Below are 25,621 nucleotides of genomic sequence, written 5' to 3'. Positions count from 1 at the left end.
CCATTGCCATAGAAATGTACCTGGCTAAATGGTGAGACATTTTCGTGGTACCAGTTATCCCGAGTTAAACTCAGTTGACTAAAATTACCTTGCTAACTCCTCCAACCAGGTACGTAGGATAGGGCTCGGCTCATGTATCTGACACTGTAGTAACTATATGGAAAAATTTATACTTTTAACTTAAAAAACAATGCTCATTTGTTATTGAGCATGAGCATGCATGGAGTCTTGCTCAATCCAAATTCTTGCTAAATAGAGTGTAGCTAACCTTCAATGAACGTTTCAGGGAACACACAATTGGCATGAGAAGAAAGCAACAAAATCACTCCACCTCTTCCTTCTCAGCCAGGGACCCTATTATCCTTTTACAATCAGGCCAAACTACCCACAACTATGACCTGAAACAACCTACTTTTTCTTCCCTCAGCATTAATATAATATAGGACAAACTATGTACAGACTCCTCCATCATTCACACATACACACACGCACACTCCTTTCACCGTTTTCCCATGGTGTGGTGTCAAAGGTGCCTTACTAAAAGTAGATGGGATCGTGTTGGCCACCTTAAAATTGTATTTTTAATGAGGCTGTGTGCATGCTTGTGTGTTTTCAGCTTCAGGGTGACGATCAGAAGCTCCTTTGGGGTTTGTAGAAGGTCATTTGGGTTGAATGAGCCTGTTTATCTGTATTATGCAGGAATATCATGATAATATAATACAGTATCATTCATATTCAAGCCTCAATTCACTGAGACAAGGATGCCATTGTGGTTTTGTGTAAGGGGTGGGGGAATATTTTGGGGATGGGGGTGTTGGGGGGGATTCTGGTAGTCCAATGGACTTGACAAAGGAACAGAACTGAATATCCAAAAGTTGAAAATAGAGGAAGAGATAGAAAAGGAAAAGTTTGGGTCATACTAAATGTATGCATTACTTTGTCATGATGAATGATTGTTGCATATAAACTAGCTATAAACATTATTACATAGTTTGTTAAACTTTCCTTACCAATGTTGATAAATACATGAACAAGTCATGTAAAATTGTTGACATTACTTTATAAATAGTCCATAAGCAGACCCTTCAGATAAAGTGTTACTGACAAAGTGTGGTCCTCTGTAGCTCAGCTGGTAGAGCACGGCGCTTGTAACGCTAAGGTAGTGGGTTCGATCCCCGGGACCACCCGTACACAAAAATGTATGCACGCATAACTGTATGTCGCTTTGGATAAAAGTGTCTGCTAAATGGCATATTATTATTAAATAGCCAGTAGCTATATGTCAAAACATATCGATTATAGTTATGATACTATTTGTTATGACAAGTTATTGACATGTCAATTAGATCAATACCATTTAAAATCAGCTGTAGTCTGTGTCCCAAATGGTACCCTATTCAGTGCACAATTGCATTAAATAGGGAATAGGATGCCATTTGGGATGCAGTGTAGTCTGATACAGATGTAGGATCTTAATTTGAACCATCTTTTGTTGGTGAGTATTTTCCTGGAAAGCAGGAAATGCAAACTTGTAGTGTATTTGAGTCTTAAAAAGGCTTCTGAAGTTAGTCATTTCCTCTTTGAAATGTCAGACTTGATTTGCCCTAATAAAAAATGTATTAACCCCTACAAAAATGTACATTTACTGATAATCAACAAAATAATTCACATTTCCTGTTGCTGCAGGATTATTTTCCTGCTGTAGCAAACTGGCTCAAATTAAGATCCTACATACAACCACTCTGAATGGGACCGTAATGACATGATACAGTTTACTACTGGTTCAGTGGTCTGGTGCTTTGCTTGTCCACTCCCCACTCCCTCCATAGACAGACGCTGAATCCCAAATCGACCCTTTAGCATTCAACTCAATTATTTATATCTACACTAGTTGACCGATAGGGGGCGCTGTGTTGAAGCCGCCGTGCCTCCATCTTGGCTCTCCCCCACCATTTGTAAAAAATATATTTAGGAAGCTATAGAGATTTATTAATGTTTACATTCTTTTTTGTGACGTTTATTCTATTACAAACACTTTAATGCATACTTTTAAATTATATTATGTGAGATAAACATTAACATTCAAAAACATTTTCCTTAAAGTATAATGTTTTTGATGACAAATGTTACTGTCCCCACTACAACAAAAAAATACATGTAATTTTGTCCTTGAAGCACTGTAGAATTCCATTAATTCCTATGAAGGACTGTTCTTACTGGGGAGTGCCAATATGTCCGACCGGTGGCTTCAAAGCCTCTCAATGGCCAATACATAGCATCAGCAATCCAGCGTTTATATACAGTGCCTTCAGAAAGTATTCATACCTCTTGACTTATTCCACATTTTGTTGTTACATCCTGAATTCAACATTTATTAAATATTACACTGCTCAAAAAAATAAAGGGAACACTTAAACAACACAATGTAACTCCAAGTCAATCACACTTCTGTGAAATCAAACTGTCCACTTAGGAAGCAACACTGATTGACAATAAATTTCACATGCTGTTGTGCAAATGGAATAGACAACAGGTGGAAATGATAGGCAATTAGCAAGACACCCCCAATAAAGAAGTGGTTCTGCAGGTGGTGACCACAGACCACTTCTCAGTTCCTATGCCTCCTGGCTGATGTTTTGGTCACTTTTGAATGCTGGCGGTGCTTTCACTCTAGTGGTAGCATGAGACGGAGTCTACAACCCACACAAGTGGCTCAGGTAGTGCAGCTCATCCAGGATGGCACATCAATGCGAGCTGTGGCAAGAAGGTTTGCTGTGTCTGTCAGCGTAGTGTCCAGAGCATGGAGGCGCTACCAGGAGACAGGCCAGTACACCAGGAGACGTGGAGGAGGCCGTAGGAGGGCAACAACCCAGCAGCAGGACCGCTACCTCTGCCTTTGTGCAAGGAGGAGCAGGAGGAGCACTGCCAGAGCCCTGCAGAATGACATCCAGCAGGGCACAAATGTGCATGTGTCTGCTCAAACGGTCAGAAACAGACTCCATGAGGGTGGTATGAGGGCCCGATGTCCACAGGTGGGGGTTGTGCTTACAGCCCAACACCGTGCAGGACGTTTGGCATTTGCCAGAGAACACCAAGATTGGCAAATTCGCCACTGGCACCCTGTGCTCTTCACAGATGAAAGCAGGTTCACACTGAGCACATGTGACAGACGTGACAGAGTCTGGAGACGCCGTGGAGAACGTTCTGCTGCCTGCAACATCCTCCAGCATGACCGGTTTGGCGGTGGGTCAGTCATGGTGTGGGGTGGCATTTCTGGCGAGCACAGCCCTCCATGTGCTCGCCAGAGGTAGCCTGACTGCCATTAGGTACCGAGATGAGATCCTCAGACCCCTTGTGAGACCATATGCTGGTGCGGTTGGCCCTGGGTTCCTCCTAATGCAAGACAATGCTAGACCTCATGTGGCTGGAGTGTGTCAGCAGTTCCTGCAAGAGGAAGGCATTGATGCTTTGGACTGGCCCGCCTGTTCCCCAGACCTGAATCCAATTGAGCACATCTGGGACATCATGTCTCACTCCATCCACCAACGCCACGTTGCACCACAGACTGTCCAGGAGTTGGCGGATGCTTTAGTCCAGGTCTGGGAGGAGATCCCTCAGGAGACCATCCGCCACCTCATCAGGAGCATGCCCAGGCGTTGTAGGGAGGTCATACAGGCACGTGGAGGCCACACACACTACTGAGCCTCATTTTGACTTGTTTTAAGGACATTACATCAAAGTTGGATCAGCCTGTAGTGTGGTTTTCCACTTTAATTTTGAGTGTGACTCCAAATCCAGACCTCCATGGGTTGATACATTTGATTTCCATTGATAATTTTGTGTGATTTTGTTGTCAGCACATTCAAATATGTAAAGAAAAAAGTATTTAATAAGATTATTTCATTCATTCAGATCTAGGATGTGTTATTTTAGTGTTCCCTTTATTTTTTTGAGCAGTGTATTTTATTCACCAATCCACACACAAATACCCCATATTGACGGAGTGAAAACATGTTTTTAGAAAAAAAATAACACTCCAAATTGAGCTCAGGTACATCCAATTTCATTTGAGCATCCCTGAGATGTCACTACAACTTGATTGGAGTCCACCTGTGGTAAATTAAATTGTCTGGACATGATTTAGAAAGATACACACCTGTCTATATAAGGTCCCACAGTTGACCGTGCATGTCAGAGCAGAAACTATACCATTAAGTTCAAGTAACTGTCCGTAGATCTCCAAGATTGTGATGAGGCATATATCTGGGGAAGGGTATACAACACTTTATAGTGTGTTGAACGTTTCCAAGAGCACAGTGGTCTCCATCACTGGAGAAAAATATGGAACTACCCAGACTCTGCCTAGAGCTGGCTGTCCGACCAAACTGAGAAACCATGCAAGAAGGACCTTGGTCAGGGAGGTGACTAAGAACCCAATGATCACTCTGACAGAACTACATAGTTCCTTGGCTGAGATGGGAGAACCTGCCAGAAGGATAACAGTCTCTACAGCATTTCACCAATTTGGGCTTTATGGGAGAGTGGCCAGACGGAAGCCCCTGCTGTGAAAAAGGCGCACGCCTGGAGTTTGCAAAAAGGCATAAAGTAAAATATTCTGTGGTCTGGAGAGACAAAAATGTAACTCTTTGGCCTGAATGCAAAGCACTATGTCTGGAGAACCAGGCACAGCTCATCACCCGTCTAACACCATCCCTACCGTGAAGCATGGTGGTGGCAGCATCATGCTATGGGGATGCTTTTCAGCAGCAGTGACTGGGAGACTGGTAAGGATAGATGGAACTTTGAATGTAGCCAAATACAGGCAAATCCTTGTCGAGAACCTGCTTCAGAGCGCAAACAACCGTAGACGTTCCAACAGGACAATGACCCCAAGTATACAGCCAAAGTCATTGAGTGGCCCAGCCAAAGCCCAGACTTTAATCCCATTGAAAATATGTGGAAAGACTTGAAGATTGCTGTTCACCGCCGCTCCCCATCTAACTTAACAAAGCTTGAGAAAATCTGCAAGGAAGAATGGGAGAAAATCCCCAAATCCAGATGTGCAAAGCTGATACAGACGTACCCAAGACGACTCAAAGCTGCAATCACCGCCAAAGGTGCTTCTATGAAGTATTGACTCAGAAGTGTGAATACCTATGTAAATGAGGTATTTCATTTTCAATAAATTTGCTAAAATGTTTAAAAACATGTTTTGACTTTGTCATTAAGGGGTATTGTGTGTAGATGGGTAAGAAAAATAATAATTTAATTTTGATTTCAGGCTGTAACACAACAAAATGTGGAATAAGTCAAGGGGTATGAATACTTTCTGAAGGCACTGTACATCATTGATCCAACCCCTAGCCCCTAACCCTTAAGCACTTGTGGAGATCTAGGAGAATTGGATAGATGTAGTACTGTATCCCGGAAATATAAAGCTTCATGTTACCTTCTGATTGCTGCCATATTGCAGACACCTATCCAATCCTGTCAGCTCTCCACAAGTGCCTATGGGGGTAGGGGCTGGGGGTCGATTTGGGATCCAGGGAGTGTGTGTCTGTGGGCTCAGTGGTCGGCTGTGTGAGGCTCGCTGCCTGGTTGGTGTTGGCAGAGAAGGGTCAGGCAGGTCTGGTGATCATGGCCTCCTGATAGACTGTGAACTGGCCTGGGGGCTGTAGAGACTGGCCATGCATGGGTGTTAACAGGCCTGGGGGAATGTACTGGCAGGGACATGGTGCCTGTGTCCCTATATAGGGTGCCATTTGGTACGCAGGGACAGGGTTGCTCCCCCTTTCTCCATCCCATCCATGGGAATAAGTTCCAGTCCCATGAGCAATCAATGACAGGACATGAGCTCTAGTGGAGGGAGGGAGGACACTGCTCAATCAGTCTGTAGCGCTCCTTCCTCTAGTTCTCTGACACTCTTGAGTTACATGAAACCTTTTAGATGTTATTTACTTTATGTGACTTTATTACAATTGAAAAAGGAGCGTGATGATGATAGTACTTACTCCCTTTGATTCAGTGGTGAATGATTATAGTGTGCACAATTGTTCACCCTCTCTGCCAGTCAGTCTCTGTCTGTATGGGCCACCAGTGATTTTGTGAATGTACAGTAGAGCCCCATTCAGTTTAGTCAGCCCAGACGGAGGGAGGCTGGGAGGCCCCTGGCGTCACATGGCCAGACATCCCTAATCTGGGAAACTCTTCTGGGACCCCTCTCTCTCCACAAACACACAAACCTCTCTCCCCCCTTCTATGTTTTCCGCTTTTCCCCTTAATTGTATTTTCCCTCTGGAGATGGACATGAAGTATCAGGAACAGAGAGAGACTGTTGATAGGAGAGGGTGGTGACGGAGATGGAGAGTGTGTGAAATAGCACCGGGCTGACTCATCCATCTGAAAAACAACAGCACGTATCTCTTTTCATTCTTTGTCTGTCTCTCTCTTTCTGCATGTGTTACGATTATATTCTCCACAAAGACTGCCTTACATAGAGTTGCCTTTTTTTTCTTGCTCGGCTGAGAATGAGATTGAGCTCACGGAACTAGTGATGATTATTTCCAATAGATCTGTGTCCCATTCTCTGTTCTGGGCTTGCCTCGCTCGGTCTGGGCTACATCTTCATTCACCCTGGCTGAGCCCTGGCCTGGCTGGCACTCTGATGAAAGCAGACATTTTACATTTTCATTTGAGTCATTTAGCAGACGCTCTTATCCAGAGCGACTTACAGTTAGTGAGTGCATACATTAATTTTTTATTACTGGCCCCCCGTGGGAATCAAATCCACAACCCTGGCGTTGCAAACTGAGCTACATCCCTGCCGGCCAATCCCTCCCCTATTGTTTAAAGTGTGAAACTTGAATGGATATTTAGGCGTATCTGCGTAGCTACTATGTCTGTGCATTCCTCACCAAATTATATTGACCTGACCAGTGACGACGCATGGAGGGAGAAAGAAGCTGAATGTGAGGCATGTGACAGTGGAAAAGCCTTTGATTACACATATCCTTCCTCATACATAGGCCTACATCTGATGTAATCTCCTTTCATCTGATCTAAGCCCTACATGCATGTCAGTATTAAAGATAGCACATGACGTCATGGATATTTATTTTATCATTGTATTAGGTCACCTGCACCTGTCATGTGTCCCAGAACCATAGGATGTGTCCCAAATGACAGCCCTATGGACTGTAGTCAAAACAAGTGCACTAAATAGTGGGGCTGGGAATTTCCAGGGACCTCACGATACAATATTATCACCATACTTAGGTGCCGATACGATATGTATTGCGATTCTCACGATTCTATATGTATTGCGATTCGATATTGCGATTTTGATGTTCCAAACATATTGCTCACTATATGTCTGCTGCAGAGACACAATAGAGCATGAGAAGTGTTTTGATCAGTCAGGGAAATAAAATCGATGAAAACATGTTTGCTCACTATTTAAAAAGAAGATGGAGAACAAGCTATGGAACGAAAAATACTGGAGTTTTGGCACAGGTACTGCCGAATAGCGCTAGCTAACGCTACCTACAGTAGCCACATACATATATATATATATATATATATATATATATATATATATACAGTCATGGCCAAAATTGTTGGCACCCCTGAAATTTTTCCAGAAAATGAAGTATTTCTCACAGAAAAGTATTGAAATTACACATGTTTTGCTATGCACATGTTTATTTCCTTTGTGTGTATTGGAATAACACAAAAAAAAACAGGAAAAAAGCAAATTTGACATAATTTCACACAAAACTAAAAAAATGGCCCGGACAAAGTTATTGGCACCCTTTCAAAATTGTGGATAAATAAGTTTGTTCCAAGCATGTGATGCTCCTTTAAACTCACCTGGGGCAAGTAACAGGTGTGGGCAATCTAAAAATCACACCTGAAAGCAGATAAAAAGGAGAGAAGTTGACTCAGTCTTTGCATTGTGTTTCTGTGTGTGCCACACTAAGCATGGAGAACAGAAAGAGGAAAAGAGAACTGTCTGAGGACTTGAGAACCAAAATTGTGGAAAAATATCAACAATCTCAAGGTTACAAGTCCATCTCCAGAGATCTAGATGTTCCTTTGTCCACAGTGCGCAACATGATCAAGAAGTTTTCAACCCATGGCACTGTAGCTAATCTCCCTGGACGTGGACGGAAGAGAAAAATTGATGAAAGGTTGCAACGCAGGATAGTCCGGATGGTGGATAAGCAGCCCCAAACAAGTTCCAAAGAAATTCAAGCTGTCCTGCAGGCTCAGGGTGCATCAGTGTCAGCGCGAACTATACGTCGAAATTTGAATGAAATGAAACGCTATGGCAGGAGACCCAGGAGGACCCCACTGCTGACACAGAGACATAAAAAAGCAAGACTACAGTTTGCCAAAATGTACATGAGTAAGCCAAATTCCTTCTGGGAGAACGTCTTATGGACAGATGAGACCAAGATAGAGCTTTTTGGTAAAGCACATCGTTCTACTGTTTACCGAAAATGTAATGAAGCCTTCAAAGAAAAGAACACAGTACCTACAGTCAAATATGGTGGAGGTTCAAAGATGTTTTGGGGTTGTTTTGCTGCCTCTGGCACTGGGTGCCTTGACTGTGTGCAAGGCATCATGAAATCTGAGGATTACCAAAGGATTTTGGGTCGCAATGTAGGGCCCAGTGTCAGAAAGCTGGGTTTGCGTCCGAGATCATGGGTCTTCCAGCAGGACAATGACCCCAAACATACTTCAAAAAGCACCCAGAAATGGATGGCAACAAAGCGCTGGAGAGTTCTGAAGTGGCCAGCAATGAGTCCAGATCTTAATCCCATTGAACACCTGTGGAGAGATCTTAAAATTGCTGTTGGGAAAAGGCACCCATCCAATATGAGAGACCTGGAGCAGTTTGCAAAAGAAGAGTGGTCCAAAATTCCGGGTGAGAGGTGTAAGAAGCTTATTGATGGTTATAGGAAGCGACTGATTTCAGTTATTTTTTCCAAAGGGTGTGCAACTAAATATTAAGTTAAGGGTGCCAATCATTTTGTCCGGCCCATTTTTTGAGTTTTGTGTGAAATTATGTCAAATTTGCTTTTTTCCTGTTTTTTTTGTGTTATTCCAATACACACAAAGGAAATAAACATGTGCATAGCAAAACATGTGTAATTTCAATACTTTTCTGTGAGAAATACTTCATTTTCTGGAAAAATTTCAGGGGTGCCAACAATTTTGGCCATGACTGTATATATATATATATATATATATATATATATATATATATATATATATATATATATATATATATATATATATATATATATATATATATATATATATATATATATATATATATATATATATATATATATATATATATATATATATATATATATATATATATTACAGTTGAAGTCAGAAGTTTACATACACCTTAGCCAAATATGGTCCTCCTTAGGTCCACCTGTAGCTCCTCCTTGGTCCACCTTAGCCAAATGTGGTCCTCTGTAGCTCAGCTGGTAGAGCACGGCGCTTGTAACGCCAAGGTAGTGGGTTCGATCCCCGGGACCACCCAAACACAAAAATGTATGCACGCATGACTGTAAGTCGCTTTGGATAAAAGCGTCTGCTAAATGGCATATTATATTATTATTATTAAATACATCTAAACATTTTTCACAATTCCTGACATTTAATCCTAGTAAAAATGATGTGTCTTAGGTCAGTTAGGATCACCACTTTATTTTAAGAATGTGAAATGTCAGAATAATAGTAGAGAGAATGATTTATTTAAGCTTTTATTTCTTTCATCACATTCCCAGTGGGTCAGAAGTTTACATACACTCAATTAGTATTTGGTAGCATTGCCTTTAAATTGTTTAACTTGGGTCAAACGTTTCGGGTAGCCTTCCACAAGCTTCCCACAATAAGTTGGGTGAATTTTGGCCCATTCCTCCTGACAGAGCTGGTGTAACCGAGTCAGGTTTGTAGGCCTCCTTGCTCGCACACGCTTTTTCAGTTCTACCCACACATTTTCTATAGGATTGAGGTCAGGGCTTTGTGACGGCCACTCCAATACCTTGACTTTGTTGTCCTTAAGCCATTTTGCCACAAGTTTGGAAGTATGCTTGGGGTCATTGTCCATTTGGAAGACCCATTTGCGACCAAGCTTTAACTTCCTGACTGATGTCTTGAGATGTTGCTTAAATATATCCACATACTTTTGCTTCCTCATGATGCCATCTATTTTGTGAAGTGCACCAGTCCCTCCTGCAGCAAAGCACCCTCACAGCATGATGCTGTTCTGTTTTTCCTCCAAACATAACGATGGTCATTATGGCCAAACTGTTCTATTTTTGTTTCATCAGACCAGAGGACATTTCTCCAAAAAGTACGATCTTTGTCCCCATGTGCAGTTGCAAACCGTAGTCTGGCTTTTTTATGGCGGATTTGGAGCAGTGGCTTCTTCCTTGCTGAGCGGCCTTTCAGGTTCGATATAGGACTCGTTTTACTGTGGATATAGATACTTTTGTACCTGTTTCCTCCAGCATCTTCACAAGGTCCTTTGCTGTTGTTCTGGGATTGATTTGCACTTTTCGCACCAAAGTACGTTCATCTCTAGGAGACAGAACGCGTCTCCTTCCTGAGCGGTATGACGGCTGCGTGGTCCCATGGTGTTTATACTTGCGTACTATTGTTTGTACAGATGAATGTGGTACCTTCAGGCGTTTGGAAATTGCTCCAAAGGATGAACCAGACTTGTGGAGGTCTACAATGTTTTTTCTGAGGTCTTGGCTGATTTCATTTGATTTTCCCATGATGTCAAGCAAAGAGGCACTGAGTTTGAAGGTAGGCCTAGAAATAAATCCACAGGTACACCTCCAATTGAGTCAATTAGCCTATCAGAAGCTTCTAAAGCCATGACATCATTTTCTGGAATTTTCCAAGCTGTTTAAAGGCACAATCAACTTAGTGTATGTACATTTCTGACCCACTGGAATTGTGATACAGTGAATTATAAGTGAAATAATCTGGCTGTTAACAATTGTTGGAAAAATTACTTGTGTCATGCACAAAGTAGATGTCCTAACCGACATGCCAAAACTATAGTTTGTTAACAAGAAATGTGTGGAGTGGTTGAAGAACAAGTTTTAATGACTCCAACCTAAGTGTATGTAAACTTCTGACTTCAACTGTGTATGTGTATATATATATATATATATATATATATGTATGTACCAGTCAAAGGTTTGGACACACCTACTCATTCAAGGGTTTTGGGACGAGTTGGACATCAGAGTGAAGGAAAAGCAGCCAACAATTGCTCAGCATATGTGGGAACTCCTTCACGACTGTTGGAAAAGCATTCCAGGTGACGCTGGTTGAGAGAATGCCAAGAGTGTGCAAAGCTGTCATCAAGGCAAAGGGTGGCTACTTTGAAGAATCTTAAATATAAAATATATTTTGATTTGTTTAACACTTTTTTTGGTTACTACATGATTCCATGTGTTATTTCATAGTTTTGATGTCTTCACTATTATTCTACAATGTAGAAAATAGTACAAATAAAGAAAAACCCTGGAATGAGTAGGTGTGTCCAAACTTTTGACTTTGTACTGTATGTGTGTGTGTGTGTGTGTTATGTATGTGTGTGTGTGTGTGGAATTATTCAATTTTTTTTTGTTACAGCCTGAATTCAAAATTGATTAAAAAAAAAAAAATTCTCACCCATCTACACACAATACCCCATAATGACAGTGAAAACATGTTTTTAGAAATTGTAGCAAATATATAGAACATGAAATGCAGATATCTCATTTACATAAGTATTCACACCCCTTTGCTTCTACACTACACATTGAGCTCAGGTGCATCCAATTTCCTTTGATCATCCCTGAGATCTCACTACAACTTGATTGGAGTCCACCTGTGGCCAATTCAGTTGTTTGGACATGATTTCCGAGATTAGAATTGTGATGAGGCATGTATCTGAGGAAACAATTTCTAGAGTGTTGAACATTTGCAAGAGCAGAGTGGGCTCCATCATTGGGAAATATGGAACTACCCAGACTGCCTAGAGCTGGCCGTCTGACCAAACCGAGTAACCGGGCAAGAAGGATCTTGGTCAGGGAGGTGACCAAGAACCCAATGACCACTCTGACAGAACTACAGAGTTCCTTGGCTGAGATGGGAGAACCTGCCAGAAGTCGTAGTGGGAGGACCACACCATATCATCGCCCTACTTCAAGTTTACTTTGATATGATGGTTATTATATTAATATTTGCACATAAAGGTGTTTCCACCGCCATTTCTCGCATAATACATTTTACCGACACAAAAAGATCCCAACATGTCAAATGAACAAATGATCTGTCGGCATTTATAAAATGTTACCAAAACACGCCTTTCAAAGAGTGTTGCATTATGGAGAAAAAAATAGTCAGACTTGTGCCTACATGTCGACTGCATGAACTTTACAAAAATCATGTGATTAAAGGTAATTTCTGCAGTTGATCTTCACCAACTTCATCAGGCAGCCATCGCCTGCATTATGGGAGGCTCTATTGTCAACCAATCTTTAGGGTATTTTTGTTTGACCCATGCGAAGGTGACCAAAGACATTACATTTACATTTTAGTCATTTAGCAGACACTCTTATCCAGAGCGACTTACATGAGCAATTAGGGTTAAGTGCCTTGCTTAAGGGCACATCGACAGATTTTTCACCTAGTCGGCTCGGGGATTAGAACCAGCGACCTTTCGGTTACTGGCACAACGCTCTTACCCACTAAGCTACCTGCCGCCCTGACATGACTGAAACAGTAACCAACTTTGCCCTATTTCCCTCACAGCTGTTGTGATTTGTTTTTATACGGTATGACTTTACTTGCATAAAAACTGTGGATGGAAATGTGGTTATAGGAAGATATATATGGCTCTGATGTGTCCTGGTCATTGTAAGTGTATGTGGGGATTTCTGAGTATCGACTGCTGTGGCCTTGCCTGGCCTGGTGGCTAGCGCCGTGTGCTCAGACAGTGGCTGGGACAGACAGGCGCACGAACACACACACTCCTCGCTCAGCCAGACAGACAGACACCACAGAGACTAGCTCTGAGGGAATAGCTCATGAAGTGGACCACCTGTCCCCTTGGCCCTTTGTTGTGTCATTGTCCCCAGTGACTGTGGTAAGACAAGACACATCCAAACCACAGGGAATCAGGGGTACAGTACATATGGCCAACTTTTATCAAGTTAGAAAGTGGACCGATCCTTTTTGTTTTGATTCCTGAAGCAAAGTCCTAACAGTTGGACACACCGTTTATATTGACTATAGTGTCTTATATTGAGATTATATGGATATTTTTTCACCTTTATTTAACCAGGTAAGCCAGTTGAGAACAAGTTCTCATTTACAACTGCATCAGTTATTGCTTAGCTGTAGCTATTCTCCATGTTACTGTGGTGACAGTTTACTACATTAGTAAAACATGAACTTAACCCCTTAGAGTCGATGTCCCTGCCCCCGTGGAAATCTAATTAGCATAAGACAAAACCCCCCAGTTTAAGCTAGAGATATCATTGTTTTGTATGGGCTGCGTCTGAATCCACTGCATCCGGCGATGTCACACTTCCGCATCTGCGGTGAAAGGTGGCAGAGCTAGAGTGGTGTTTGTCAGACCATGAGACATCCCGAAAATTGGTCTTCTCACAAAACCGTATGTAGCATCCAAACAGTTTAGGCTACACAGTAATATGACCCCTCTGTGGAAAGGTGAGACTCTCACGAACACGTAGATGTCTGTTGCTCTAGGACGCCCACTGGCCTCACGAGACTCGTCTGTTAATGGAAGTATATATGGCGACTGTTTAGTGCCAAAAATAAAGGGTTAAATACATGTAAAAATAAAAAATGTTTCCTGATCTTATATCTCAGATATATAGGACAGACACTTCAGAATAAACTTCCTTTAGAGATCTTTTTGGGGACAATCTGTTGTTCCATGTAGTGAATCTGTTATTCAATGCGTTTGTATGGGCTAATAGCAGTAAGGCCAAATTAAAAAAAAATTCAAATAATCCCCCCCCCCCACCCCAGGGCTTAGTCTGTAGAGGGTTTTAAGCACTATATAGAATATATATTTAGATATAAATATATTTATCTCAACCCTCATTCTGTACTGACCTTTCCTTCAACTCACTTACTCATACCTGTTGCACCAGCAGGCGCATATGGTAGCAAAAGTTGGTACACACTACTTGAGAACTTAGGAACAGTAAGAGGAACTACTGAATTCACATTTCCATGGCAGTCTGTGGTAGTACTAGAGTACAGACAGTCAAATATATTGGCACCCTTGCCCTTTTTTAATGGAGTGCAATGGAGCAGAATGTTTTGTTCTGGTTGAATTGCTATTTTTGCCCTGTATGCACCTAAACATTTCCACATGTGAGATAAATTACACAGTAAACAAGATAACTTGTGTCACACCCTGACTCATGGGACTCTTGTATGTTGAGTCAGGGTGTGGATATTCTATGTTGTATTTTCTATGTTGGCATTCTATGTTGTGTGTTTCTATGTTTGGCCGGGTGTGATTCCCAATCAGAGGCAGCTGTCGCTCGTTGTCTCTGATTGGGGATCATACTTAGGCAGCCTATTGGCAATCACTAGTTGTGGGATCTTGTGCCGGTTAGAGGCTTGTGTTGTGTTTAGCCTTAGGACGTCACGTCACGTCACGTCACGTCACGTCACGTCACGTCACGTCACGTCACGTCACGTCACGTCACGTCACGTCACGTCACGTCACGTCACGTCACGTCACGTCACGTCACGTCAGTTGTTGTTTTGTTAGTGTGTTTATTCGGTGTAATAAATATGTACGCATTTCACGCTGCGCCTTGGTCTGACCCGTCCTTAAACGAACGTGACAACTTGCCTCTAGACAAATTAATAACATTTTTGAGTTCAGGCCATTTTTGACTTTGAAGTGAAATATCTCAATTTCAGTGTAGTTTTTTTTTTTTTTTTGTGGTCCTGTGCAATTGTAAATCAAACAAATACACGTGTGAACACCATTGTTTATTTATTTTTTTATAAAAAACTACTTATTTTAGAAGTGAATTCTGCAAGGGTGCCAATATATTTGACTGCACATATCGACTATGGTTTGTGTCTGCAGTTTGTTTAGACCTGATGCTGCTACTAGTGGAAAAACCTGTTTCTGTGGAATGAGTTTGTTGTGTAGTCACTCAACTCGCTGTCTGCAGGTCAACCCAGTGGAAAGATAACATACTGATCCTCCTGGTGCACATTAGCACACCTGGATTCAGATACTGTTCAAAACATGTCAAATACTTTAGCTGTGCTCTATTGAGCGTGCCTGTTGAAATGGAACCATTAGAAAAGTCCCAGAAGTTCAAACTCTGCCCACCTGGTATTCCAGGCAGGCTAAAGCAAATGCTTAACAGATTCGAAAGATTTCGAATAGTATGTACACCCAGTTCTGCACACCAGTGGTGAACAAGATACCAATCAATGAGTTGTCACAGTCTGAGAGGTGTACATAATGCATTTAGGGCAGAACTCTTTCCTTACGCAAGAAAACGGCCTGACAACCAACCACCACCCATCACCACACAATCTACCTTAACCTTAGACTGATTATCCACGCTTTCTGCTCGGAAACTACAACGTCACTTCTGCATGTATTACTCGCACTGTGAGGTAAAAGTGTTAGCTAGACCATAGAATTAGTAGAACGGGGACACAAGTAAATAATGCCGTAGTGGGTGGACAGGTACTTCTACTCATTCTAATTGTATGAGGGAGTCCGATCTGTGACGCGTGGCCCGCTGACATTTACCCCAGTCAGAAGGAATGAGGGCAGCCTCACAGAGTTAGCAGTTAACATGCACAGGAGAGCTTAACTGCCATTAAATGCAGATCAATATTGTTTTGCTCACTCCTCTGGTCTTCAGGATCCTACTGAGCCCTTTGTGCTATGGGATCATTGATCAACCCAGTAAACTAGTACCCTTTTTACACTATCGTACTGAACCAGAACGAACTGTGTTGGCTTGGATATTGTATTTTCCAACAACTGGTGGATGCGTAACCAGACCAGCTTAGTACAGCTTGGTTCGGCTCAGTAGAGTGAAAAGTGGAGTGTGTGATCTGTCTGTCTCTAACACAGTATAGCAGACTTGGCTAATGGCGGATGGTGAGAATTCTTCGTCAGATTTCACGGGCGCCAAACGAGTCCATAGGGAAAGACAAACCCTGGAGGCCTACAATACACTGGCTCAGATTATGGAAACGCAGGAGCCCAGCGGAGAAGGAGATAGAGATGGAGGGAGAGAGAGCGAGGTAGTGAGACATACACAGAGAGATAGAGAGGGAGAAGAGAGATAGAGACCGAGAGATACACAGTGTAAGAGAGAGCGAGCGAGACGCACACACACACACACACACACACACACACACACACACACACACACACACACACGTGTGTGACTCATCCCGTCATTGTGTTACAGCCTGGAGAGGTGATACTACAGTGATACAATCCTGGATAACTCTACAGTACACCATACTAGTGGGTGGGAGGAGTTCCAACCCTATTCCCTATTTACGGCTCTTGTCAAAAGTAGTGCACCATATAGGGAATCTGGTCAAAAGTAGTGCACTAAATGGGGAATAGGGTGTCACTTGGGACGCACCCCAGGATAAGCGTTAACATAATTATTGCACATAAAATATCACCACTGATGAGACTTAATAATAGCCGGGGCTAAGAATAGTCATTTGAGTGAGGATAGGTTAACACTGCTAAAGCTTCTAACAACAAACAGACACCAGACCTGGGTTCAAGTAGTATTTTGGGATTTTTGTGGGGGGTTATAGGTACAATCTTCAAATTCATATATTTTCATATATTCAGTTCATATCACATTTTCATAGATTTTTTTCCCATATATTTTTCTGTTGTTACCTTTCGGCTGCCACTCAAAAAAAGTTTAAAAATATATTTTTTATACATAATACCAATGAATGCTCATTTTGATCAAATTACAGAGTTTAAGTAATAGTACATTTAGCATTAAAAGGAAAATAAACAAAAAAAGTGGTCCTCAACCCTACCCAGTCAACATGTCTCCATCCAGAGCAGTTGTAGAAGCACGGTGGCTAGGAAAAACTCTCTAGAAAGGTAGGAACCTAGGAAGAAACCTAGGCTCTGAGGGGTAGCCAGGGTCGAAACAGCAGGGCCGGGACAAGGTAGCATGCTATGGAACCCCAACCAGTTCACTGGTCGTGCGGTTATGGAACCATGACCTGTTCACCGGTAGTGCTACCTTGTCCCGGACCTGCTGTTTTGACTCTCTGTACCGCACCTGCCGTCTCAACCTCTGAATGCTCGGCTATAAAAAGCAAACTGACATTTACTCCTGAGGTGCTGACCTGCATAACAGCAGAACTTGGATCTGCAGCATGACAAGGTAGCATGTCCTGTGAACACGTCAGGGTTCCATAGCCGCAGGCAGAACAACAGAAACTGGATCAGCAGCACGACCAGGTGGACTGCGGATGGGGATAGCTAGGAGTCATAAGGCCAGGTAGTTGTAAGGCCAGGGCCCCGTGTAGCGTCTACTCAGTTGGTAGAGCATGGCCTTTGCAACGCCAGGGTTGTGGGTTCGATTCCCACGGGGGGCCAGTATGAAAATGTATGCACTAACTGTAAGTCGCTCTTGATAAAAATGACTAAAATGTAAAATGTAAATGTAGTCCTGAGGCATGGTCTTGGGACTCTGGTCCTCCGGGAGGGGGGAGAGAGATGGGAGAATTAGAGGGCGCATACCTAAGATCACACAGGACACCAGATAAGGCAGGATAATTACACCAGATAGGACAAACTAACCCTAGCCCCCCGGCACATAGACTCGGGGGTAGGGTTGGGCGGTATCCAGATTTTCATACCGTCATACCGTCATACTGTTTCTGTACCATACCGGGGTATACGGTATTACTGGAAGTGAACACAAGGGGCGCTATAAAATATAATAATATATAAACATACAAAACAATTTAGGCCAGGGTTTCCCAAACTCGGTGTTGGGGGCCCCCCTTGTGTGCACGTTTTGGGTTTTGCCTTAGCACTACACAGCTGATTCAGATCATCAAAACTTGATGATGAGTTGGTTATTTGAATCAGCTGTGTAGCGCTAGGGCAAAAAACAGGACAGAGTTTGGGAAACCCTGATTTAGGCAACAGGGTTCTTGATCCAGGAGGGGATTGAATGTCTCTGCTGTAACCAATAACTTTGCTCTTGACATCTAGCCACTTAGCAAACCAAATGCATAGCTGGAGCCATGAGCTGGGTATAATTTTTTTGACACATATTAGATTTCTTATAGTTATACTTAAAGGTTCAATATGCAGAAATCTCCACCATTTCCTGGTTGCTAAAATTCTAATAGTTGACCTGATTTCAGTTCATGGTATATCGCCCAAGCCTAGTCTGGGGACACTGTGGTCCCATCCAAAGTTACCCCGGGATGGGGCCAACCAGGCAGGACATAACCTCACCCACTTTGCCAAAGCACAGCCCCCACACCACCAAAGGGATATCAACAGACCACTAACTTACTACCCTGAGGCAAGGCAAAGTATAGCCCACAAAGATCTCCCCCATCGCACGAGCCCGAGGGGGCACAAAACCTGACAGGAAGATCACGTCAGTGACTAAACCCAGTCAAGTCGAGTATAGCGACTGGTGCGACGTGATGCACCCCTCCTAGAGACTGCATGTGCGAGTTCGAGCAAGCCAGTGCCCCCGTAATAGGGTCAAAGGCAGAGAATTCCAGTGGAGAGAGGGGAGCCGGCCAGGCAGAGACAGCAAGGGGGGTTCGTCACTCCAGTGCCTTGGAGAGATGGGTAGGAGCAAGTCCATCTAATGCTTTGTAGATTAGCAGTAAAACCTTGAAATCAGCCCTAGCCTTAACAGGAAGCCAGGCTAGAACTGGAGTAATATTATATATATTTTTGGTTCTAGTCAAGATTCTAGCAGCCGTATTTAGCACTAGCTGAAGTTTATTTAGTACCTTATCCGGGTAGCCGGAGAGTAGAGCATTGCAATTGTCTAATCTTGAAGTGACAAAAGCACGGATGAGCTTTTCTGCATCACTTTTGGACAAAAAGTTTCAGAATTTTGCAATGTTACGAAGATGGAAAAAAAGCTGCTCTTTATATATTATTGATATGTTCGTCAAAAGAGAGATCAGGGTCCAGGGTAACACAGAGGTCCTTCAGGTTTATTTGAGACGACTGTACAACCATCGAGATTCATTGTCAGATCCGACAGCAGATCTCTTAGTTTCTTGGGACCTAGACCTAGCATCTCTGTTTTGTCTGAGTTGAAAAGAAAAGCATTTGCCGCCATCCACTTCCTTATGTCTGAAACACAGGCTTCCAGGGTAGGCAATTTTGGGGCTTCACCTTGTTTCATCGAAATGTACAGCTGTGTGTCATCTGCATAGCAGCGAAAATTGACGTTGTGTTTCCTAATGACATCACCAAGAGGTAGCATACAGTGCATTCGGAAAGTATTTAGACCCTTTGACTTTTTCCACATTTTGTTATGTTACAGCCTTATTCTAAAATTGATTACATCGTTTTTTCCCCTGATCAATCTATAAACAATACCCTATAATGACAAAGCAAAAACAGGTTTTTAGACATTTTTGCAAATTTTATATAAAAATTACAAATGTAATCACGTTTACCTAAGTATTCAGACCCTTTACTCAGTACTTTGTTGAAGCACCTTTGGCAGTGATTACAGCCTCGGGTCTTCTTGGGTATGACGCTACAAGCTTGGCACACCTGTATTTGGGGAGTTTCTCCCATTCTTCTCTGCAGATCCTCTCAAGCTCTGTCAGGTTGGATAGCGAGCTTCGCTGCACAGCTATTTTCAGGTCTCTCCAGAGATGTTCAATCGGGTTCCTGTCCGGGCTCTGGCTGGTCCACTCAAGGATATTCAGAGACTTGTCCCGAAGCCACTCCTGCATTGTCTTGGCTGTGTGCTTAGGGATGTTGTCCTGTTGGATTTTGAACCTCCACCCCAGTCTGAAGTCCTGAGCGCTCTGGTGCAGGTTTTCATCAAGGATCTCTCTGTACTTAGCTCCTTTCATCTTTCCTTCGATCCTGACTAGTCTCCCAGTCCCTGCCGCTGAAAAACATCCCCACAGCATGATGCTGCCACCACCATGCTTCACCTTAGGGATGGTGCCAGGTTTCCTCCAGACGTGACGCTTGGCATTCAGGCCAAAGAGTTCAATCTTGGTTTCATCAGACCAGAGAATCTTGTTTCTCATGGTCTGAGAGTCCTTTAGGTCCCTTTTGGCAAACTCCAAGCAGGCTGCCTGCCAACAGTAATTGTCTCTGATTGATTGAGAGATTCAAGGAGCTATCATCGTTAAGTAACATAGCAGATGCAAAGCATTGAATATTTACACTCATACACTTCTAAATTCATTTTGTAGCTTTGTCCCAGAAGTATTGTGTGAACACTGGGTGGCATCCTTACCTTTTTAAAAAATAAATAAAAGCTAAATTAATGCTGTATTCACATCTCTCCCAAATGAACCTTTGTGTTAATCATTTCGAGCAATAGTGGACCTAACTGATTCCAAAATGTAAAATAGACCTCAGGAGGAATACTGTCCTATCCAGGTGATTTGCCTTTATTCATACTATCCAATACCCCTTTGAGTTCATTGAGAGAGATTTGGGCTCCCAGCGAGGTGGCTTCATCTGTTGTGAGTTCTTAATTATTTTAGAAAGGACTTAATCTGGCTTGGTGTATATTTACAATCTTTCTTTATAGAAGCGGGATAATCTTTGATTACTTTGGGTTCTGATAGTAATTCCCCTGTTTCAGGATCAATAGTTACTATATCAGCTATCAGATCATTACTGCGGAGCTTGTTGGCCAGCAAACAACTGGGACGATTACCATGGAAGTAATGGTTGAGTCAAACATAATGGATGGCAAATTCTGCGCTCTGTCTTATCAATAATTTAAGTTCTGTCTTGACTTTGGAAAAAGTAATAGCTACCTGGTCGGAAAAGTGTTTGTTGAGAACGCTCTAATGCAGTTAACAACATTTCCAAATCTGATAACTTCTTTAATTGAGATTTATTCAACCCAGATGCAAATGCAGTCACATTATCTTTTATAAAACCTTTGGTGTCGTCCCATAGAATCCGGGGGTCATCAACTGAGTTTTTAGTTATCATTATGAATTAATTTAGTTACATTTCAAATTGATCACAGAATGTAGGATTGTGTAGTAATGAAACGTTGAAACGCCATCTTGTGGCCCTTTTAGGAGATTCTGAAATTTGAAGTTGGCAGTAATAAGTGTGGTGGTCAGACAAGCTCAAATGTTGAATTTCTATTTTCTTGATGAAAGAAAATAGAGGTGTAGATAATAGTATAAAATCGATTCGGTAAAATGATTTATGCCTGTTTGAGTAGAAAGTGTACTCTTGTTTTGGAATTATGTGCTCGCCAGGCATCAATGAGGTTGTAATCAGAGAGTATATGCTGGAGAACCTTGGTTGTGTGTGGATTGTAGTTGGTCTTATTCGATTTTTCCCGCATGTCCCAGTAACCAGATGGAATTCAGTTAATTCTAACAATATGGTGTTCAGAGAATCAAAAAACGTAGGATCATATGGAGCATACGCATTAATAAAGGCAATTTTCTTTCCATTATGGATATTTTTAAGGAGAGTGATTCTGCCTTCTTGGTCTTCGCCTTTACCCAAGATGATTATTTTGAGTTTCTTATGTATCATTATGATTACACCTTTAGTTTTGTTTAGGGCTGATGAAAAAGCAGCCAGTTTGTGGTTCTCTATTCTATGTGAGTCAATTTGGAGCAGGTGTGTTTCATGGAGCATTGCTATATCAACATGGTTTCCTTCTAGGATATCAAGACAGCTGGAACATTTAATAGGACAGTTTAGACCTTTCAAATTCCAAGAGAAAATACTTATTGTTGCCATTGTTATAATAATAATGTATTATAAATGATGTAATTGTTATCTTCAGTGTTAATAAGCCCATGGATGTGAAACAAAAAGCAGGACCCACAGGGAAACCCACTCATTGATCGTTCCCCACCCCATTGGTCCCCCATGAGCCACCCCCCCCTTTCCTAGCCCCCGTCCCGTCCCGTCCCGTCCCTAGCCACCAACCCCCCTTCCCGGGCCCCCAGCCCTCCCTCCCCGGTTCCCCCGCCCTGCACTATCATTACAGGGTTGCAGCATAACGGTGACAGCCTTACATATGAAATCTCTTAAGCAGCATATTTTTAGAAGTCTTGAGGTATTGAGAAATAAATCAAGTAAAACATAAAATAAGTAACCATTTTACCCCATCAGACCTTTAAATGCAAGTTTGCAGACTTGATAAGTTAGGGTGGGAAAAAAGGACAAATGTAGGCTAAATATAACAACAGAAATGCAAGTCTAAACAGTCAAATTGGATGGCTGTAGGAGCAATGGCTCTTGATCCATTATCCTCATTATTATTAGCAATATGGTCTAGATTACCTTAAACATAATGTACCCTCAATTTGTATTAAGCATGTACTGTATGTGCTCTATACTATGTAAAAATAAAAATAAAAGGGGAATGTGCAAGAAATACAGTCTATAATCTAGATCTTCACAATAATTAATCAAGTCCTCCCTGGGACCTAAATTCAGCAGTGTAAAGAAAAAAAAGGATTTGTTTTCTTTCAAATACTTTAGATAGTCTTGATTGAGCTTGGCTGGTGCAATGAAACCAATAGAACAATCCCTCAAGTGCAAACCCTTCCCATCTGGCACTTCAGGCAAGCTAAAGCAAACGCTCCACGTATTTGAACGATTTTAAATAGTATTTGAACCCAGGTCTGACGGACACTGCACTAACGACCGGTCCAGGCCCCTGTACTAATGTAAATAGAGGGATTTAGATGTGAATGGCAGGGGGAGACTGAGCTCCATTAGCACTGTGTTAACTGTTGATCCCCATTCTCCATCATGGAACGCCAAGCTCCAAGGCTCTTTTCCAAATGGCACCCTATTCCCTATATAGTGCACTAGCAGGATGGGCCCTGATAAAAAGTAGTTCAATATATAGGGATAAGGGTGCCATTTGGGATGCTAAGCCCCAAGGTTTTTAAAGGGAGTTTTCACTTTAGTCTCCTGCTGTGTTCCATCCGGATCTGTCTGTGGTGATTATAGTGAGAGTGAATCAATGGCACTGACCTTCCTGTCAAATGTCACCCTGACTGGCTGTGGCTAAACTACCCAGTCTGCATCCCAAATGGCAACCTATTCTCTATGTAGTGCACTACCTTTGATCAGGGCATATAGGGCTCTGGTCAAAAGTAGTGCACTATATAAGGAACAGGGTGCCATTTGGTATGCAGGCCTATCCTCTTACAGGCAAGCTCCATCCCCAATCATATGACCTCACTTGAAAGTGTTGCGTGCCTTGCTTGGGCCCCAGGGTTTGGAATATCAGTCATCTTTGTCATGAAGAAAACAAACATTCTCTTGGTCTTCGTTGACAAAAGTCTCATGATATCATTGGTCTTATTCTGGTTTAATCCAGACTAGCTAGGCTTTCATTGCTTGTTACCCATATCAAAACGCTCCAGCCCAGAGCTTTCCACTCTCAAACAGACAATTGTTGGAGTCGTCCCCTAATTCATAATAGTTATGTTTTTATCCGCACTTCTAAGTAATTTTACAATTTATTGAAAATAAAATGGATTTTGACTGTTTATTAAGTAATTTCTCTAGACAGACCGGTTGCCTCCCACAATGTACCAATGCTCCAGCTTACGCGTGTGTCTGTAGTAGGTTTGGGCGGTATCCAGATTTTCATATCATACTGTCCTTCTCTCACCCTGGGATTTACGGTATTACTGGCTTAGTACACAAGGGGGCGCCAAAACCCCTGCAAAAAAAAACCATTGGGTGTCTATTACCAGAATGCTAACAAAATTAGCACAAGTAATACCGAATTTCCATCGAGGCTGCTAGCTAAATATGCTAACGAGCGCAGGTGAAAATAAACGAATTGCAAAGACAGGCAGTCCAGCTCATAAAGTTATACATATATAGGTAGGAGCTACCGAATGTCATTTTTGGTGAGTTTGGACATTTACAAGCTAATGTGAACGAGAGACATTGTGCAAATGAACAACGTTTTGACACATGCAGTACGGGCTCTCCAGCAGCATGTCTATACGCTGTGTCTGTGTGGAGTCTGGAGTCGCTAGGGCAACGGGCCTGCCTGCTTGGAGAAGAGGGGGGAGGAGCTGTCAGGCTGAGAACGGAGATGAGAAAAAATGCAAGGAAAACAAGATAGCAGTGGCAGCTGTACTAATAACTCATCCAAAGGGCTTTGACTTCTTAAACACGGCAGAAAGCTAACACAATATGATGCCCCGTAACCTTATTAATTCAGCCACATACACTACATGACCAAAAGTATGTGGACACCTGCTTGTCGAACATCTCATTCCAAAATCATGAGCATTAATATGGAGTTGGTCCCCCCTTTGCTGCTGTAACGGCCTCCACTCTTCTGGGAACGCTTTCCACTAGATGTTGGAACATTGCTGCGGGGACTTGCTTCTATTCGGCCACGAGCATTAGTGAGGTCGGGCACTGATGTTGGGCGATTAGGCCTGGCTCGCAGTCGGTGTTCCAATTCATCCCAAAGGTGTTCGATGGAGTTGAGGCCAGGGCTCTGTGCAGGCCAGTCAAGTTCTTCCACACCGATCTCGACAAACCATTTCTGTATGTGCCTCGCTTTGTGCATGGGGGCATTGTCATGCTGAAACAGGAAAGGGCCTTCCCCAAACTTTTGCCACAAAGTTGGAAGCACAGAATCGTCTAGAATGTCATTGTATGCAGTAGTGTCAAGATTTCCCTTCACTGGAACTAAGCCCGAACCATGAAAAACAGCCCCAGACCATTATTCCTCCTCCACCAAACTTTACAGTTGGCACTATGTATTGGGGCAGGTAGCGTTCTCCTGGCATCCGCTAAACTCAGATTCGCCCGTCGGACTGCCAGATGGTGAAGCGTGATTCATCACTCCAGAGAGCGCGATTCCACTGCTCCAGAGTCTAATTGCGGTGAGCTTTACACCACTCCAGCCGACGCTTGGCATTGCGCATGGTAATCTTTGGCTTGTGTGCGGCTGCTTGGCCATGGAAACCCATTTCAAGAAGCTCCCGATGAACAGTGATTGTGCTGACGTTGCATCCAGAGGCAGGTTGGAACTCAGTAGTGAGTGTTGCAAACGAGGACAGATGATTTCTACGCGCTTCAGCACTCGGTGGTCCCGTTCTGTGAGATTGTGTGGCCTACCACTTTGCGGCTGAGCCGTTGTTGCTCCTAGATGTTTCCATTCTATCAGCAGACAGCTCTCCGACTGATGTGTAGCTTCTTTTCTCCAGTACTTTTCTCCATGTAGCCAGACTATTTTTCTCCGGTAAAATGCAATATTAACTTTAATCAAAACATTACGAAATGTAGCTGTCTACAGTCTTTCTATGA

At 42.6% G+C, this 25,621-nt stretch overlaps 1 pseudogene across 1 annotated transcript in view; it reads left to right on the top strand.

The window, feature by feature from the left end:
• Nucleotides 1–25,621, top strand: part of LOC311149341 (adenylate cyclase type 6-like) — an 86,967-nt pseudogene that overhangs the window by 11,349 nt on the left and 49,997 nt on the right. The window lies entirely within an intron of this gene.

This window comes from Coregonus lavaretus, assembly GCF_964263955.1.
Source record: "Coregonus lavaretus genome assembly, chromosome: 22".
Taxonomy (NCBI): Eukaryota; Metazoa; Chordata; class Actinopteri; order Salmoniformes; family Salmonidae; genus Coregonus; species Coregonus lavaretus.
Note: the sequence above shows the minus strand (reverse complement) of the source record. Positions and strands in the feature narration are given on the sequence as shown.